A 21,589-nucleotide genomic window follows, 5' to 3' on the forward strand; every position below is an offset into this window, starting at 1 on the left:
GTGCTCCGCACTCGGCCCGAGTTTCTTCCCAAAGTTGTTTCCCAGTTTCATGTTAACGAGGAAATCGTTGTTCCGGCCTTTAACTCACCGGGTCTTTCCGTGGGTGAGGCCTCTTTGGATTTGTGCGGGCCTTAAGGACTTATGTTGACCGCACTTCTTCGTTTAGGAAGTCGGACGCTTTGTTTGTCCTCTATGGCTTCCGTAAAAAGGGTTGGCCTGCCTCAAAGCAAACTTTGGCAGCCTGGATCCGTATGGCTATTTCTGAAGCTTATCTTCATGAAGGCCTACCGGTTCCTCCTTCTCTGAAGGCTCATTCCACTAGGTCTGTGGATCCTTCGTGGGCAGCTCGACGTGGTGCCTCTGCAGTCCAGATCTGCAAGGCTGCTACGTGGTCCTCTGTCCATACCTTCGTGAGGTATTACAGGTTTGACACCTTCGCCTCTCAGGAGGCATCCTTCGGGCGGCGGATTCTCCTTTCTGCACAGGAGCGTCCACACCCTTAAAGGATACTGCTTTGGGACATCCCCAAGGTATCCTGTGGATACCCTATGGACCCTGAAGTAGAAAATATGAGATATGGTAAGAACTTACCCTTGTTATCTCTATTTCTACGAAGTCCATAGGGTTCCACAGGACTCCCGCCCTGTCGCACCTGTGCTGCAGATGGGCTTTGCTCTGGTCACCGGTTTTTCCGTCTCCCTCTGGTGAGAATGTGATTCTTGTGTGTGTCCAGATCTTTTTTCTCTCTCTTCCTTCTCCTCCTCCGGCCTATGGCTTGGTAACTAACTGAGGTGCCTTGGCTCGGGGGCGGGGTATAGGAGGGGGACCTAGTGCATCCTGGGAGGCTGAAAGCTTAACTCTTTGGTGCCCGATGACTGACGTCACACCTATACCCCATGGTATCCTGTGGAACCCTATGGACTTCGAAGAAATAGAGATAACAAGGGTAAGTTCTTACCATATCTCATATTATTACACTGTGACAGTGACTGACACCCCCCATCCCAGAGATGGATGTACCCCTATATTACACTGTGACAGTGACTGACACGCCCTATCCCAGAGATGGATGTACCCCTATAATACACTGTGACAATGACTGACACCCACCATCCCAGAGATGGATATACTCCTATAATACACTGTGACAGTAACTGCACACCCCATCCCAGAGATGGATATACCCCTATATTACACTGTGACAGTGACTGCACACTCCATCCCAGAGATGGATGTACCCCTATATTATACTGTGACAGTGACTGCACCCCCCCCCATCCCAGAGATGGGTAGACCCCTATATCACACTGTGACAGTGACTGCTCCCCCCATCCCAGAGATGGATGTACCCCTATATTATACTGTGACAGTGACTGCACCCCCCATCCCAGAGATGGATATACCCCTATATTACACTGTGACAGTGACTGCACCCCCCATCCCAGAGATGGATATACCCCTATATTACACTGTGACAGTGACTGCACCCCCCATCCCAGAGATGGATAAACCCCTATAATACACTGTGACAGTGACTGACACCCCCCATCCCAGAGATGGATAGACCCCTATATTACACTGTGACAGTGACTGCACCCCCCATCCCAGAGATGAATATACCCCTATATTACACTGTGACAGTGACTGCACCCCCATATCCCAGAGATGAATATACCCCTATATTACACTGTGACTGACACCCTCCCATCCCAGAGAAGGATATACCCCTATAATACACTGTGACAGTGACTGACACCCCCCATCCCAGAGATGGATAGACCCCTATATTACACTGTGACAGTGACTGCACCCCCCATCCCAGAGATGGATAGACCCCTATATTACACTGTGACAGTGACTGCACCCCCCATCCCAGAGATGGGTAGACCCCTATATTACACTGTGACAGTGACTGCACCCCCCATCCCAGAGATGGATAGACCCCTATATTACACTGTGACAGTGACTGCACCCCCCATCCCAGAGATGGATGTACCCCTATATTATACTGTGACAGTGACTGCACCCCCCATCCCAGAGATGGATAGACCCCTATATTATACTGTGACAGTGACTGCACCCCCCATCCCAGAGATGGATAGACCCCTATATTACACTGTGACATTGACTGCACCCCCCATCCCAGAGATGGATAGACCCCTATATTACTGTGACAGTGACTGCACCCCCCATCCCAGAGATGGGTAGACCCTTATATCACACTGTGACAGTGACTGCACACCCCATCCCAGAGATGGATGTACCCCTATATTATACTGTGACAGTGACTGCACCCCCCCCATCCCAGAGATGGGTAGACCCCTATATCACACTGTGACAGTGACTGCTCCCCCCATCCCAGAGATGGATGTACCCCTATATTATACTGTGACAGTGACTGCACCCCCCATCCCAGAGATGGATATACCCCTATATTACACTGTGACAGTGACTGCACCCCCCATCCCAGAGATGGATATACCCCTATATTACACTGTGACAGTGACTGCACCCCCCATCCCAGAGATGGATAAACCCCTATAATACACTGTGACAGTGACTGACACCCCCCATCCCAGAGATGGATAGACCCCTATATTACACTGTGACAGTGACTGCACCCCCCATCCCAGAGATGAATATACCCCTATATTACACTGTGACAGTGACTGCACCCCCATATCCCAGAGATGAATATACCCCTATATTACACTGTGACTGACACCCTCCCATCCCAGAGAAGGATATACCCCTATAATACACTGTGACAGTGACTGACACCCCCCATCCCAGAGATGGATAGACCCCTATATTACACTGTGACAGTGACTGCACCCCCCATCCCAGAGATGGATAGACCCCTATATTACACTGTGACAGTGACTGCACCCCCCATCCCAGAGATGGGTAGACCCCTATATTACACTGTGACAGTGACTGCACCCCCCATCCCAGAGATGGATAGACCCCTATATTACACTGTGACAGTGACTGCACCCCCCATCCCAGAGATGGATGTACCCCTATATTATACTGTGACAGTGACTGCACCCCCCATCCCAGAGATGGATAGACCCCTATATTATACTGTGACAGTGACTGCACCCCCCATCCCAGAGATGGATAGACCCCTATATTACACTGTGACATTGACTGCACCCCCCATCCCAGAGATGGATAGACCCCTATATTACTGTGACAGTGACTGCACCCCCCATCCCAGAGATGGGTAGACCCTTATATCACACTGTGACAGTGACTGCACACCCCATCCCAGAGATGGATGTACCCCTATATTATACTGTGACAGTGACTGCACCCCCCCCATCCCAGAGATGGGTAGACCCCTATATCACACTGTGACAGTGACTGCTCCCCCCATCCCAGAGATGGATGTACCCCTATATTATACTGTGACAGTGACTGCACCCCCCATCCCAGAGATGGATATACCCCTATATTACACTGTGACAGTGACTGCACCCCCCATCCCAGAGATGGATAGACCCCTATATTACACTGTGACAGTGACTGCACCCCCCATCCCAGAGATGAATATACCCCTATATTACACTGTGACAGTGACTGCACCCCCCATCCCAGAGATGAATATACCCCTATATTACACTGTGACTGACACCCCCCCATCCCAGAGATGGATAGACCCCTATAATACACTGTGACAGTGACTGCACCCCCCATCCCAGAGATGGATGTACCCCTATATCATACTGTGACAGTGACTGCACCCCCCATCCCAGAGATGGATGTACCCCTATATTATACTGTGACAGTGACTGCACCCCCCATCCCAGAGATGGATAGACCCCTATATTATACTGTGACAGTGACTGCACCCCCCCATCCCAGAGATGGATAGACCCCTATATTACACTGTGATATTGACTGCACCCCCCATCCCAGAGATGGATAGACCCCTATATTACACTGTGACAGTGACTGACACCCCCCATCCCAGAGATGGATAGACCCCTATATTACACTGACAGTGACTGCACCCCCCATCCCAGAGATGGATAGACCCCTATATTACACTGTGACAGTGACTGCACCCCCCATCCCAGAGATGGATGTACCCCTATATTATACTGTGACAGTGACTGCACCCCCCATCCCAGAGATGGATAGACCCCTATATTATACTGTGACAGTGACTGCACCCCCCATCCCAGAGATGGATAGACCCCTATATTACACTGTGACATTGACTGCACCCCCCATCCCAGAGATGGATAGACCCCTATATTACTGTGACAGTGACTGCACCCCCCATCCCAGAGATGGGTAGACCCTTATATCACACTGTGACAGTGACTGCACACCCCATCCCAGAGATGGATGTACCCCTATATTATACTGTGACAGTGACTGCACCCCCCCCCATCCCAGAGATGGGTAGACCCCTATATCACACTGTGACAGTGACTGCTCCCCCCATCCCAGAGATGGATGTACCCCTATATTATACTGTGACAGTGACTGCACCCCCCATCCCAGAGATGGATATACCCCTATATTACACTGTGACAGTGACTGCACCCCCCATCCCAGAGATGGATATACCCCTATATTACACTGTGACAGTGACTGCACCCCCCATCCCAGAGATGGATAAACCCCTATAATACACTGTGACAGTGACTGACACCCCCCATCCCAGAGATGGATAGACCCCTATATTACACTGTGACAGTGACTGCACCCCCCATCCCAGAGATGAATATACCCCTATATTACACTGTGACAGTGACTGCACCCCCATATCCCAGAGATGAATATACCCCTATATTACACTGTGACTGACACCCTCCCATCCCAGAGAAGGATATACCCCTATAATACACTGTGACAGTGACTGACACCCCCCATCCCAGAGATGGATAGACCCCTATATTACACTGTGACAGTGACTGCACCCCCCATCCCAGAGATGGATAGACCCCTATATTACACTGTGACAGTGACTGCACCCCCCATCCCAGAGATGGGTAGACCCCTATATTACACTGTGACAGTGACTGCACCCCCCATCCCAGAGATGGATAGACCCCTATATTACACTGTGACAGTGACTGCACCCCCCATCCCAGAGATGGATGTACCCCTATATTATACTGTGACAGTGACTGCACCCCCCATCCCAGAGATGGATAGACCCCTATATTATACTGTGACAGTGACTGCACCCCCCATCCCAGAGATGGATAGACCGCTATATTACACTGTGACATTGACTGCACCCCCCATCCCAGAGATGGATAGACCCCTATATTACTGTGACAGTGACTGCACCCCCCATCCCAGAGATGGGTAGACCCTTATATCACACTGTGACAGTGACTGCACACCCAATCCCTGAGATGGATGTACCCCTATATTATACTGTGACAGTGACTGCACCCCCCCCATCCCAGAGATGGGTAGACCCCTATATCACACTGTGACAGTGACTGCTCCCCCCATCCCAGAGATGGATGTACCCCTATATTATACTGTGACAGTGACTGCACCCCCCATCCCAGAGATGGATATACCCCTATATTACACTGTGACAGTGACTGCACCCCCCATCCCAGAGATGGATAGACCCCTATATTACACTGTGACAGTGACTGCACCCCCCATCCCAGAGATGAATATACCCCTATATTACACTGTGACAGTGACTGCACCCCCCATCCCAGAGATGAATATACCCCTATATTACACTGTGACTGACACCCCCCCATCCCAGAGATGGATAGACCCCTATAATACACTGTGACAGTGACTGCACCCCCCATCCCAGAGATGGATGTACCCCTATATCATACTGTGACAGTGACTGCACCAGCCATCCCAGAGATGGATGTACCCCTATATTATACTGTGACAGTGACTGCACCCCCCATCCCAGAGATGGATAGACCCCTATATTATACTGTGACAGTGACTGCACCCCCCCATCCCAGAGATGGATAGACCCCTATATTACACTGTGATATTGACTGCACCCCCCATCCCAGAGATGGATAGACCCCTATATTACACTGTGACAGTGACTGCACCCCCCATCCCAGAGATGGGTAGACCCTTATATCACACTGTGACAGTGACTGCACCCCCCATCCCAGAGATGGATAGATCCCTATAATACACTGTGACAGTGACTGCACCCCCCATCCCAGAGATGGATGTACCCCTATATCATACTGTGACAGTGACTGCACCCCCCATCCCAGAGATGGATGTACCCCTATATTATACTGTGACAGTGACTGCACCCCCCATCCCAGAGATGGATGTACCCCTATATTATACTGTGACAGTGATTGCACCCCCCCATCCCAGAGATGGGTAGACCCCTATATCACACTGTGACAGTGACTGCTCCCCCCATCCCAGAGATGGATGTACCCCTATATTATACTGTGACAGTGACTGCACCCCCCATCCCAGAGATGGATATACCCCTATATTACACTGTGACAGTGACTGCACCCCCCATCCCAGAGATGGATAGACCCCTATATTACACTGTGGCTGACACCACCCCATCCCAGAGATGGATATACCCCTATATTACACTGTGACAGTGACTACACCCCCCATCCCAGAGATGGATAGACCCCTATATTACACTGTGACAGTGACTGCACCCCCCATCCCAGAGATGGATAGACCCCTATATTACACTGTGACTGACACCACCCCATCCCAGAGATGGATAGACCCCTATATTACACTGTGACAATGACTGCACCCCCCATCCCAGAGATGGATAGACCCCTATATTACACTGTGACAGTGACTGCACCCCCCATCCCAGAGATGGATGGACCCCTATATTACACTGTGACTGACACCACCCCATCCCAGAGATGGATAGACCCCTATATTACACTGTGACAGTGACTGCACCCCCCCATCCCAGAGATGGATAGACCCCTATATTACACTGTGACAGTGACTGCACACCCCATCCCAGAGATGGATAGACCCCTATATTACACTGTGACAGTGACTGCACCCCCCATCCCAGAGATAGATGTACCCCTATATTATACTGTGACAGTGACTGCACCCCCCCCATCCCAGAGATGGGTAGACCCCTATATCACACTGTGACAGTGACTGCTCCCCCCATCCCAGAGATGGATGTACCCCTATATTATACTGTGACAGTGACTGCACCCCCCATCCCAGAGATGGATATACCCCTATATTACACTGTGACAGTGACTGCACCCCCCATCCCAGAGATGGATAGACCCCTATATTACACTGTGACAGTGACTGCACCCCCCATCCCAGAGATGAATATACCCCTATATTACACTGTGACAGTGACTGCACCCCCCATCCCAGAGATGAATATACCCCTATATTACACTGTGACTGACACCCCCCCATCCCAGAGATGGATAGACCCCTATAATACACTGTGACAGTGACTGCACCCCCCATCCCAGAGATGGATGTACCCCTATATCATACTGTGACAGTGACTGCACCCCCCATCCCAGAGATGGATGTACCCCTATATTATACTGTGACAGTGACTGCACCCCCCATCCCAGAGATGGATAGACCCCTATATTATACTGTGACAGTGACTGCACCCCCCCATCCCAGAGATGGATAGACCCCTATATTACACTGTGATATTGACTGCACCCCCCATCCCAGAGATGGATAGACCCCTATATTACACTGTGACAGTGACTGACACCCCCCATCCCAGAGATGGATAGACCCCTATATTACACTGTGACAGTGACTGCACCCCCCATCCCAGAGATGGATAGACCCCTATATTACACTGTGACAGTGACTGCACCCCCCATCCCAGAGATGGATGTACCCCTATATTATACTGTGACAGTGACTGCACCCCCCATCCCAGAGATGGATAGACCCCTATATTACACTGTGACATTGACTGCACCCCCCATCCCAGAGATGGATAGACCCCTATATTACTGTGACAGTGACTGCACCCCCCATCCCAGAGATGGGTAGACCCTTATATCACACTGTGACAGTGACTGCACACCCCATCCCAGAGATGGATGTACCCCTATATTATACTGTGACAGTGACTGCACCCCCCCCCATCCCAGAGATGGGTAGACCCCTATATCACACTGTGACAGTGACTGCTCCCCCCATCCCAGAGATGGATGTACCCCTATATTATACTGTGACAGTGACTGCACCCCCCATCCCAGAGATGGATATACCCCTATATTACACTGTGACAGTGACTGCACCCCCCATCCCAGAGATGGATATACCCCTATATTACACTGTGACAGTGACTGCACCCCCCATCCCAGAGATGGATAAACCCCTATAATACACTGTGACAGTGACTGACACCCCCCATCCCAGAGATGGATAGACCCCTATATTACACTGTGACAGTGACTGCACCCCCCATCCCAGAGATGAATATACCCCTATATTACACTGTGACAGTGACTGCACCCCCATATCCCAGAGATGAATATACCCCTATATTACACTGTGACTGACACCCTCCCATCCCAGAGAAGGATATACCCCTATAATACACTGTGACAGTGACTGACACCCCCCATCCCAGAGATGGATAGACCCCTATATTACACTGTGACAGTGACTGCACCCCCCATCCCAGAGATGGATAGACCCCTATATTACACTGTGACAGTGACTGCACCCCCCATCCCAGAGATGGGTAGACCCCTATATTACACTGTGACAGTGACTGCACCCCCCATCCCAGAGATGGATAGACCCCTATATTACACTGTGACAGTGACTGCACCCCCCATCCCAGAGATGGATGTACCCCTATATTATACTGTGACAGTGACTGCACCCCCCATCCCAGAGATGGATAGACCCCTATATTATACTGTGACAGTGACTGCACCCCCCATCCCAGAGATGGATAGACCGCTATATTACACTGTGACATTGACTGCACCCCCCATCCCAGAGATGGATAGACCCCTATATTACTGTGACAGTGACTGCACCCCCCATCCCAGAGATGGGTAGACCCTTATATCACACTGTGACAGTGACTGCACACCCAATCCCTGAGATGGATGTACCCCTATATTATACTGTGACAGTGACTGCACCCCCCCCATCCCAGAGATGGGTAGACCCCTATATCACACTGTGACAGTGACTGCTCCCCCCATCCCAGAGATGGATGTACCCCTATATTATACTGTGACAGTGACTGCACCCCCCATCCCAGAGATGGATATACCCCTATATTACACTGTGACAGTGACTGCACCCCCCATCCCAGAGATGGATAGACCCCTATATTACACTGTGACAGTGACTGCACCCCCCATCCCAGAGATGAATATACCCCTATATTACACTGTGACAGTGACTGCACCCCCCATCCCAGAGATGAATATACCCCTATATTACACTGTGACTGACACCCCCCCATCCCAGAGATGGATAGACCCCTATAATACACTGTGACAGTGACTGCACCCCCCATCCCAGAGATGGATGTACCCCTATATCATACTGTGACAGTGACTGCACCCCCCATCCCAGAGATGGATGTACCCCTATATTATACTGTGACAGTGACTGCACCCCCCATCCCAGAGATGGATAGACCCCTATATTATACTGTGACAGTGACTGCACCCCCCCATCCCAGAGATGGATAGACCCCTATATTACACTGTGATATTGACTGCACCCCCCATCCCAGAGATGGATAGACCCCTATATTACACTGTGACAGTGACTGCACCCCCCATCCCAGAGATGGGTAGACCCTTATATCACACTGTGACAGTGACTGCACCCCCCATCCCAGAGATGGATAGATCCCTATAATACACTGTGACAGTGACTGCACCCCCCATCCCAGAGATGGATGTACCCCTATATCATACTGTGACAGTGACTGCACCCCCCATCCCAGAGATGGATGTACCCCTATATTATACTGTGACAGTGACTGCACCCCCCATCCCAGAGATGGATGTACCCCTATATTATACTGTGACAGTGATTGCACCCCCCCATCCCAGAGATGGGTAGACCCCTATATCACACTGTGACAGTGACTGCTCCCCCCATCCCAGAGATGGATGTACCCCTATATTATACTGTGACAGTGACTGCACCCCCCATCCCAGAGATGGATATACCCCTATATTACACTGTGACAGTGACTGCACCCCCCATCCCAGAGATGGATAGACCCCTATATTACACTGTGGCTGACACCACCCCATCCCAGAGATGGATATACCCCTATATTACACTGTGACAGTGACTACACCCCCCATCCCAGAGATGGATAGACCCCTATATTACACTGTGACAGTGACTGCACCCCCCATCCCAGAGATGGATAGACCCCTATATTACACTGTGACTGACACCACCCCATCCCAGAGATGGATAGACCCCTATATTACACTGTGACAATGACTGCACCCCCCATCCCAGAGATGGATAGACCCCTATATTACACTGTGACAGTGACTGCACCCCCCATCCCAGAGATGGATGGACCCCTATATTACACTGTGACTGACACCACCCCATCCCAGAGATGGATAGACCCCTATATTACACTGTGACAGTGACTGCACCCCCCCATCCCAGAGATGGATAGACCCCTATATTACACTGTGACAGTGACTGCACACCCCATCCCAGAGATGGATAGACCCCTATATTACACTGTGACAGTGACTGCACCCCCCATCCCAGAGATAGATAGACCCCTATATTATACTGTGACAGTGACTGCACCCCCAATCCCAGAGATGGATAGACCCCTATATTACACTGTGACAATGACTGCACCCCCCATCCCAGAGATGGATAGACCCCTATATTACACTGTGACAGTGACTGCACCCCCCATCCCAGAGATGGATAGACCCCTATATTACACTGTGACAGTGACTGCATCCCCCATCCCAGAGATGGATAGACCCCTATATTACACTGTGACTGACACCACCCCATCCCAGAGATGGATAGACCCCTATATTACACTGTGACAATGACTACACCCCCCATCCCAGAGATGGATAGACCCCTATATTACACTGTGACAGTGACTGCACCCCCCATCCCAGAGATGGATAGACCCCTATATTACACTGTGACTGACACCACCCCATCCCAGAGATGGATAGACCCCTATATTACACTGTGACAGTGACTGCACCCCCCATCCCAGAGATGGATAGACCCCTATATTACACTGTGACAGTGACTGCACACCCCATCCCAGAGATGGATAGACCCCTATATTACACTGTGACAGTGACTGCACCCCCCATCCCAGAGATGGATAGACACCTATATTATACTGTGACAGTGACTGCACCCCCCATCCCAGAGATGGATAGACCCCTATATTACACTGTGACAATGACTGCATACCCCCCATCCAAGAGATGGATAGACCCCTATATTATACTGTGACAGTGACTGCACCCCCCATCCCAGAGATGGATAGACCACTATATTACACTGTGACAGTGACTGCACCCCCCATCCCAGAGATGGATAGACCCCTATATTATACTGTGACAGTGACTGCACCCCCCATCCCAGAGATGGATAGACCCCTATATTACACTGTGACAGTGACTGCACACCCCATCCCAGAGATGGATAGACCCCTATATTACACTGTGACAGTGACTGCACCCCCCCATCCCAGAGATAGATAGACCCCTATATTATACTGTGACAGTGACTGCACCCCCCATCCCAGAGATGGATAGACCCCTATATTACACTGTGACAATGACTGCACCCCCCATCCCAGATATGGATAGACCCCTATATTACACTGTGACAGTGACTGCACCCCCCATCCCAGAGATGGATAGACCCCTATATTACACTGTGACAGTGACTGCATCGCCCATCCCAGAGATGGATAGACCCCTATATTACACTGTGACTGACACCACCCCATCCCAGAGATGGATAGACCCCCTATATTACACTGTGACAATGACTGCACCCCCCATCCCAGAGATGGATAGACCCCTATATTACACTGTGACAGTGACTGCACCCCCCATCCCAGAGATGGATAGACCCCTATATTACACTGTGACTGACACCACCCCATCCCAGAGATGGATAGACCCCTATATTACACTGTGACAGTGACTGCACCCCCCATCCCAGAGATGGATAGACCCCTATATTACACTGTGACAGTGACTGCACACCCCATCCCAGAGATGGATAGACCCCTATATTACACTGTGACAGTGACTGCACCCCCCCATCCGAGATGGATAGACCCCTATATTATACTGTGACAGTGACTGCACCCCCCTTCCCAGAGATGGATAGACCCCTATATTACACTGTGACAATGACTGCACACCCCCCATCCCAGAGATGGATAGACCCCTATATTATACTGTGACAGTGACTGCATTGCCCCATCCCAGAGATGGATAGACCCCTATATTACACTGTGACAATGACTGCACACCCCCCATCCCAGAGATGGATAGACCCCTATATTAAACTGTGACAGTGACTGCACCCCCCATCCCAGAGATGGATAGACCCCTATATTATACTGTGACAGTGACTGCACCCCCCATCCCAGAGATGGATAGACCCCTATATTACACTGTGACAGTGACTGCACCCCCCATCCCAGAGATGGATAGACCCCTATATTACACTGTGACAGTGACTGCACCCCCCATCCCAGAGATGGATATACCCCTATATTATACTGTGACAATGACTAACACCCCCCATCCCAGAGATGGATAGACCCCTATATTACACTGTGACAGTGACTGCACCCCCCATCCCAGAGATGGATATACCCCTATATTATACTGTGACAAAGACTAACACCCCCCATCCCAGAGATGGATAGACCCCTATATTATACTGTGACAGTGACTGCACCCCCCATCCCAGAGATGGATAGACCCCTATATTACACTGTGACAATGACTGCACACCCCCCATCCCAGAGATGGATAGACCCCTATATTATACTGTGACAGTGACTGCACCCCCCATCCCAGAGATGGATAGACCCCTATATTACACTGTGACAGTGACTGCACCCCCCATCCCAGAGATGGATAGACCCCTATATTATACTGTGACAGTGACTGCACCCCCCATCCCAGAGATGGATAGACCCCTATATTACACTGTGACAGTGACTGCACCCCCCATCCCAGAGATGGATAGACCCCTATATTACACTGTGACAGTGACTGCACCCCCCATCCCAGAGATAGATAGACCCCTATATTATACTGTGACAGTGACTGCACCCCCCATCCCAGAGATGGATAGACCCCTATATTACACTGTGACAATGACTGCACCCCCCATCCCAGAGATGGATAGACCCCTATATTACACTGTGACAGTGACTGCACCCCCCATCCCAGAGATGGATAGACCCCTATATTACACTGTGACAGTGACTGCATCCCCCATCCCAGAGATGGATAGACCCCTATATTACACTGTGACTGACACCACCCCATCCCAGAGATGGATAGACCCCTATATTACACTGTGAGAATGACTGCACCCCCCATCCCAGAGATGGATAGACCCCTATATTACACTGTGACAGTGACTGCACCCCCCATCCCAGAGATGGATAGACCCCCTATATTACACTGTGACTGACACCACCCCATCCCAGAGATGGATAGACCCCTATATTACACTGTGACAGTGACTGCACCCCCCATCCCAGAGATGGATAGACCCCTATATTACACTGTGACAGTGACTGCACACCCCATCCCAGAGATGGATAGACCCCTATATTACACTGTGACAGTGACTGCACCCCCCCATCCCAGAGATGGATAGACCCCTATATTATACTGTGACAATGACTAACACCCCCCATCCCAGAGATGGATAGACCCCTATATTACACTGTGACAGTGACTGCACACCCCCCATCCCAGAGATGGATAGACCCCTATATTACACTGTGACAGTGACTGCACCCCCCATCCCAGAGATGGATAGACCCCTATATTACACTGTGACAGTGACTGCACCCCCCATCCCAGAGATGGATATACCCCTATATTACACTGTGACAGTGACTGCACCTCCCATCCCAGAGATGGATAGACCCCTATATTACACAGAGATGGATAGACCCCTATATTACACTGTGACAGTGGCTGCACCCCCCATCCCAGAGATGGATAGACCCCTATATTATACTGTGACAATGACTAACACCCCCCATCCCAGAGATGGATAGACCCCTATATTACACTGTGACAGTGACTGCACACCCCCCATCCCAGAGATGGATAGACCCCTATATTACACTGTGACAGTGACTGCACCCCCCATCCCAGAGATGGATAGACCCCTATATTACACTGTGACAGTGACTGCACACCCCCCATCCCAGAGATGGATAGACCCCTATATTACACTGTGACAGTGACTGCACCCCCCATCCCAGAGATGGATAGACCCCTATATTACACTGTGACAGTGACTGCACCCCCCATCCCAGAGATGGATATACCCCTATATTACACTGTGACAGTGACTGCACCTCCCATCCCAGAGATGGATAGACCCCTATATTACACTGTGACAGTGACTGCACCCCCCATCCCAGAGATGGATAGACCCCTATATTACACTGTGACAGTGACTGCACCCCCCATCCCAGAGATGGATAGACCCCTATATTATACTGTGACAATGACTAACACCCCCCATCCCAGAGATGGATAGACCCCTATATTACACTGTGACAGTGACTGCACACCCCCCATCCCAGAGATGGATAGACCCCTATATTACACTGTGACAGTGACTGCACCCCCCATCCCAGAGATGGATAGACCCCTATATTACACTGTGACAGTGACTGCACCCCCCATCCCAGAGATGGATAGACCCCTATATTACACTGTGACAGTGACTGCACCTCCCATCCCAGAGATGGATAGACCCCTATATTACACTGTGACAGTGACTGCACCCCCCATCCCAGAGATGGATAGACCCCTATATTACACTGTGACAGTGGCTGCACCCCTCATCCCAGAGATGGATATAGACCTATATTACACTGTGACTGACACCACCCCATCCCAGAGATGGATAGACCCCTATATTACACTGTGACAGTGACTGCACCCCCCATCCCAGAGATGGATAGACCCCTATATTACACTGTGACAGTGACTGCACACCCCATCCCAGAGATGGATAGACCCCTATATTACACTGTGACAGTGACTGCACCCCCCCATCCCAGAGATGGATAGACCCCTATATTATACTGTGACAGTGACTGCACCCCCCATCCCAGAGATGGATAGACCCCTATATTACACTGTGACAATGACTGCACACCCCTCATCCCAGAGATGGATAGACCCCTATATTATACTGTGACAGTGACTGCACCCCCCATCCCAGAGATGGATAGACCCCTATATTACACTGTGACAATGACTGCACACCCCCCATCCCAGAGATGGATAGACCCCTATATTACACTGTGACAGTGACTGCACACCCCCCATCCCAGAGATGGATAGACCCCTATATTACACTGTGACAGTGACTGCACCCCCCATCCCAGAGATGGATAGACCCCTATATTACACTGTGACAGTGACTGCACCCCCCATCCCAGAGATGGATAGACCCCTATATTACACTGTGACAATGACTGCACACCCCCCATCCCAGAGATGGATAGACCCCTATATTACACTGTGACAGTGACTGCACCCCCCATCCCAGAGATGGATAGACCCCTATATTACACTGTGACAGTGACTGCACCCCCCATCCCAGAGATGGATATACCCCTATATTACACTGTGACAGTGACTGCACCCCCCATCCCAGAGATGGATAGACCCCTATATTACACTGTGACAGTGACTGCACACCCCCCATCCCAGAGATGGATAGACCCCTATATTACACTGTGACAGTGACTGCACCCCCCATCCCAGAGATGGATAGACCCCTATATTACACTGTGACAGTGACTGCACCCCCCATCCCAGAGATGGATAGACCCCTATATTATACTGTGACAATGACTAACACCCCCCATCCCAGAGATGGATAGACCCCTATATTACACTGTGACAGTGACTGCACCCCCCATCCCAGAGATGGATAGACCCCTATATTATACTGTGACAATGACTAACACCCCCCATCCCAGAGATGGATAGACCCCTATATTACACTGTGACAGTGACTGCACCCCCCATCCCAGAGATGGATAGACCCCTATATTATACTGTGACAATGACTAACACCCCCCATCCCAGAGATGGATAGACCCCTATATTACACTGTGACAGTGACTGCACCTCCCATCCCAGAGATGGATAGACCCCTATATTACACTGTGACAATGACTGCACCCCCCATCCCAGAGATGGATAGACCCCTATATTACACTGTGACAGTGGCTGCACCCCCCATCCCAGAGATGGATAGACCCCTATATTATACTGTGACAATGACTAACACCCCCCATCCCAGAGATGGATAGACCCCTATATTACACTGTGACAGTGACTGCACACCCCCCATCCCAGAGATGGATAGACCCCTATATTACACTGTGACAGTGACTGCACCCCCCATCCCAGAGATGGATAGACCCCTATATTACACTGTGACAGTGACTGCACACCCCCCATCCCAGAGATGGATAGACCCCTATATTACACTGTGACAGTGACTGCACCCCCCATCCCAGAGATGGATAGACCCCTATATTACACTGTGACAGTGACTGCACCCCCCATCCCAGAGATGGATATACCCCTATATTACACTGTGACAGTGACTGCACCTCCCATCCCAGAGATGGATAGACCCCTATATTACACTGTGACAGTGACTGCACCCCCCATCCCAGAGATGGATAGACCCCTATATTACACTGTGACAGTGACTGCACCCCCCATCCCAGAGATGGATAGACCCCTATATTATACTGTGACAATGACTAACACCCCCCATCCCAGAGATGGATAGACCCCTATATTACACTGTGACAGTGACTGCACACACCCCATCCCAGAGATGGATAGACCCCTATATTACACTGTGACAGTGACTGCACCCCCCATCCCAGAGATGGATAGACCCCTATATTACATTGTGACAGTGACTGCACCCCCCATCCCAGAGATGGATATACCCCTATATTACACTGTGACAGTGACTGCACCTCCCATCCCAGAGATGGATAGACCCCTATATTACACTGTGACAGTGACTGCACCCCCCATCCCAGAGATGGATAGACCCCTATATTACACTGTGACAGTGGCTGCACCCCTCATCCCAGAGATGGATATAGACCTATATTACACTGTGACTGACACCACCCCATCCCAGAGATGGATAGACCCCTATATTACACTGTGACAGTGACTGCACCCCCCATCCCAGAGATGGATAGACCCCTATATTACACTGTGACAGTGACTGCACACCCCATCCCAGAGATGGATAGACCCCTATATTACACTGTGACAGTGACTGCACCCCCCCATCCCAGAGATGGATAGACCCCTATATTATACTGTGACAGTGACTGCACCCCCCATCCCAGAGATGGATAGACCCCTATATTACACTGTGACAATGACTGCACACCCCTCATCCCAGAGATGGATAGACCCCTATATTATACTGTGACAGTGACTGCACCCCCCATCCCAGAGATGGATAGACCCCTATATTACACTGTGACAATGACTGCACACCCCCCATCCCAGAGATGGATAGACCCCTATATTACACTGTGACAGTGACTGCACACCCCCCATCCCAGAGATGGATAGACCCCTATATTACACTGTGACAGTGACTGCACCCCCCATCCCAGAGATGGATAGACCCCTATATTACACTGTGACAGTGACTGCACCCCCCATCCCAGAGATGGATAGACCCCTATATTACACTGTGACAATGACTGCACACCCCCCATCCCAGAGATGGATAGACCCCTATATTACACTGTGACAGTGACTGCACCCCCCATCCCAGAGATGGATAGACCCCTATATTACACTGTGACAGTGACTGCACCCCCCATCCCAGAGATGGATATACCCCTATATTACACTGTGACAGTGACTGCACCCCCCATCCCAGAGATGGATAGACCCCTATATTACACTGTGACAGTGACTGCACACCCCCCATCCCAGAGATGGATAGACCCCTATATTACACTGTGACAGTGACTGCACCCCCCATCCCAGAGATGGATAGACCCCTATATTATACTGTGACAATGACTAACACCCCCCATCCCAGAGATGGATAGACCCCTATATTACACTGTGACAGTGACTGCACCCCCCATCCCAGAGATGGATAGACCCCTATATTATACTGTGACAATGACTAACACCCCCCATCCCAGAGATGGATAGACCCCTATATTACACTGTGACAGTGACTGCACCCCCCATCCCAGAGATGGATAGACCCCTATATTATACTGTGACAATGACTAACACCCCCCATCCCAGAGATGGATAGACCCCTATATTACACTGTGACAGTGACTGCACACCAGCGTGCACCCTAGTGCAGGGAAGTGGGAACAGGTGTCACGTGACGAGCGTATACTGAGGAGCCCGCGGGCGTTTCTGCAGTTCACTCGGGAGCCGGCAGGTGTCGCTGCGCTGTAAGCGGAAGTGGTGTCGGCGTGGAGGGGGCTTCCGGTGGGTGTGCAGCGGCCCTGAGTCCTGATGAGGATCCGTTGGACCGCGGGTAGCAGAGAGGTGAGAGGTCCCGGCACACGGGCACTTCCTGTGATACATAGCAACAGCGTGGCCACTCCTCCATGGTTACCTAATTGTGTGAGTGTTCCTGCACAGCTTTACATGGTGACAGCATTCCCCCAGTGTGAGTGTGCTGCACAGCATTGTGTGTGTGTGTGGTGACTGCATTCCCCCAGTGTGAGTGTGCTGCACAGCATTGTGTGTGTGTGGTGACTGCATTCCCCCAGTGTGAGTGTGATGCACAGCATTATGTGTGTGGTGACTGCATTCCCCCAGTGTGAGTGTGATGCACAGCATTATGTGTGTGGTGACTGCATTCCCCCAGTGTGAGTGTGCTGCACAGCATTGTGTGTGTGTGGTGACTGCATTCCCCCAGTGTGTGTGCTGCACAGCATTGTGTGTGTGTGGTGCCTGCATTCCCCCAGTGTGAGTGTGATGCACAGCATTGTGTGTGTGTGGTGACTGCATTCCCCCAGTGTGAGTGTGATGCACAGCATTGTGTGTGTGTGGTGACTGCATTCCCCCAGTGTGAGTGTGCTGCACAGCATTGTGTGTGTGTGGTGACTGCATTCCCCCAGTGTGAGTGTGATGCACAGCATTATGTGTGTGGTGACTGCATTCCCCCAGTGTGAGTGTGCTGCACAGCATTGTGTGTGTGTGGTGACTGCATTCCCCCAGTGTGTGTGCTGCACAGCATTGTGTGTGTGTGGTGCCTGCATTCCCCCAGTGTGAGTGTGATGCACAGCATTGTGTGTGTGTGGTGACTGCATTCCCCCAGTGTGAGTGTGATGCACAGCATTGTGTGTGTGTGGTGACTGCATTCCCCCAGTGTGAGTGTGCTGCACAGCATTGTGTGTGTGTGGTGACTGCATTCCCCCAGTGTGAGTGTGATGCACAGCATTATGTGTGTGGTGACTGCATTCCCCCAGTGTGAGTGTGCTGCACAGCATTGTGTGTGTGTGGTGACTGCATTCCCCCAGTGTGTGTGCTGCACAGCATTGTGTGTGTGTGGTGCCTGCATTCCCCCAGTGTGAGTGTGATGCACAGCATTGTGTGTGTGTGGTGACTGCATTCCCCCAGTGTGAGTGTGCTGCACAGCATTGTGTGTGTGTGGTGACTGCATTCCCCCAGTGTGTGTGCTGCACAGCATTGTGTGTGTGTGGTGCCTGCATTCCCCCAGTGTGAGTGTGATGCACAGCATTGTGTGTGTGTGGTGACTGCATTCCCCCAGTGTGAGTGTGCTGCACAGCATTATGTGTGTGTGTGTGGTGCCTGCATTCCCCCAGTGTGAGTGTGCTGCACAGCATTGTGTGTGTGTAGTGACTGCATTCCCCCAGTGTGAGTGTGCTGCACAGCATTGTGTGTGTGTGGTGACTGCATTCCCCCAGTGTGTGTGCTGCACAGCATTGTGTGTGTGTGGTGCCTGCATTCCCCCAGTGTGAGTGTGATGCACAGCATTGTGTGTGTGTGGTGACTGCATTCCCCCAGTGTGAGTGTGCTGCACAGCATTATGTGTGTGTGTGTGGTGCCTGCATTCCCCCAGTGTGAGTGTGCTGCACAGCATTATGTGTGTGGTGACTGCATTCCCCCAGTGTGAGTGTGCTGCACAGCATTGTGTGTGTGGTGACTGCATTCCCCCAGTGTGAGTGTGATGCACAGCATTGTGTGTGTGGTGACTGCATTCCCCCAGTGTGAGTGTGATGCATTGTGCATTGTGTGTGGTGACTGCATTCCCCCAGTGTGAGTGTGCTGCACAGCATTGTGTGTGTGTGGTGACTGCATTCCCCCAGTGTGAGTGTGCTGCACAGCATTGTGTGTGTGTGGTGCCTGCATTCCCCCAGTGTGAGTGTGATGCACAGCATTGTGTGTGTGTGGTGACTGCATTCCCCCAGTGTGAGTGTGCTGCACAGCATTATGTGTGTGGTGACTGCATTCCCCCAGTGTGAGTGTGCTGCACAGCATTGTGTGTGTGGTGACTGCATTCCCCCAGTGTGAGTGTGCTGCACAGCATTGTGTGTGTGGTGACTGCATTCCCCCAGTGTGAGTGTGCTGCACAGCATTGTGTGTGTGGTGACTGCATTCCCCCAGTGTGAGTGTGCTGCACAGCATTGTGTGTGTGTGGTGACTGCATTCCCCCAGTGTGAGTGTGTGGCACAGCATTGTGTGTGTGTGGTGACTGCATTCCCCCAGTGTGAGTGTGCTGCACAGCATTGTGTGTGTGGTGACTGCATTCCCCCAGTGTGAGTGTGCTGCACAGCATTGTGTGTGTGTGTGGTGACTGCATTCCCCCAGTGTGAGTGTGCTGCACAGCATTGTGTGTGTGTGGTGACTGGATTCCCCCAGTGTGAGTGCTGCACAGCATTGTGTTTGTGTGTGGTGACTGCATTCCTCCATTGTGAGTGTGCTGCACAGCATTGTGTGTGTGTGGTGACTGCATTCCCCCAGTGTGAGTGTGCTGCACAGCATTGTGTGTGTGGTGACTGCATTCCCCCAGTGTGAGTGTGCTGCACAGCATTGTGTGTGTGTAGTGACTGCATTCCCCCAGTGTGAGTGTAATGCACAGCATTGTGTGTGTGTGTTGACTGCATTCCCCCAGTGTGAGTGTGATGCACAGCATTGTGTGTGTGGTGACTGCATTCCCCCAGTGTGAGTGTAATGCACAGCATTGTGCATTGTGTGTGGTGCCTGCATTCCCCCAGTGTGAGTGTGCTGCACAGCATTGTGTGTGTGTGGTGACTGCATTCCCC

General features: G+C 51.1%; 1 protein-coding gene across 2 annotated transcripts in view; it reads left to right on the forward strand.

Moving 5' to 3' along the window:
* The first annotated feature begins 18,732 nt into the window (after positions 1-18,732).
* Positions 18,733-21,589, forward strand: part of ZZZ3 (zinc finger ZZ-type containing 3) — a 101,189-nt gene continuing 98,332 nt past the window's right edge. Inside the window, exon 1 of one of the 2 annotated variants that reach the window (XM_088450090.1) lies at positions 18,733-18,842. The gene's annotated coding sequence lies outside the window, so the exon portion shown is untranslated. Of the gene's footprint in view, positions 18,921-21,589 lie in introns of both variants that reach the window. The other variant, XM_088450091.1, reaches the window with a different exon arrangement.

Source organism: Taudactylus pleione, unplaced genomic scaffold (genome assembly GCF_031769625.1).
Source record: "Taudactylus pleione unplaced genomic scaffold, aTauple2 ptg000506l, whole genome shotgun sequence".
Lineage (NCBI taxonomy): Eukaryota > Metazoa > Chordata > Amphibia > Anura > Myobatrachidae > Taudactylus > Taudactylus pleione.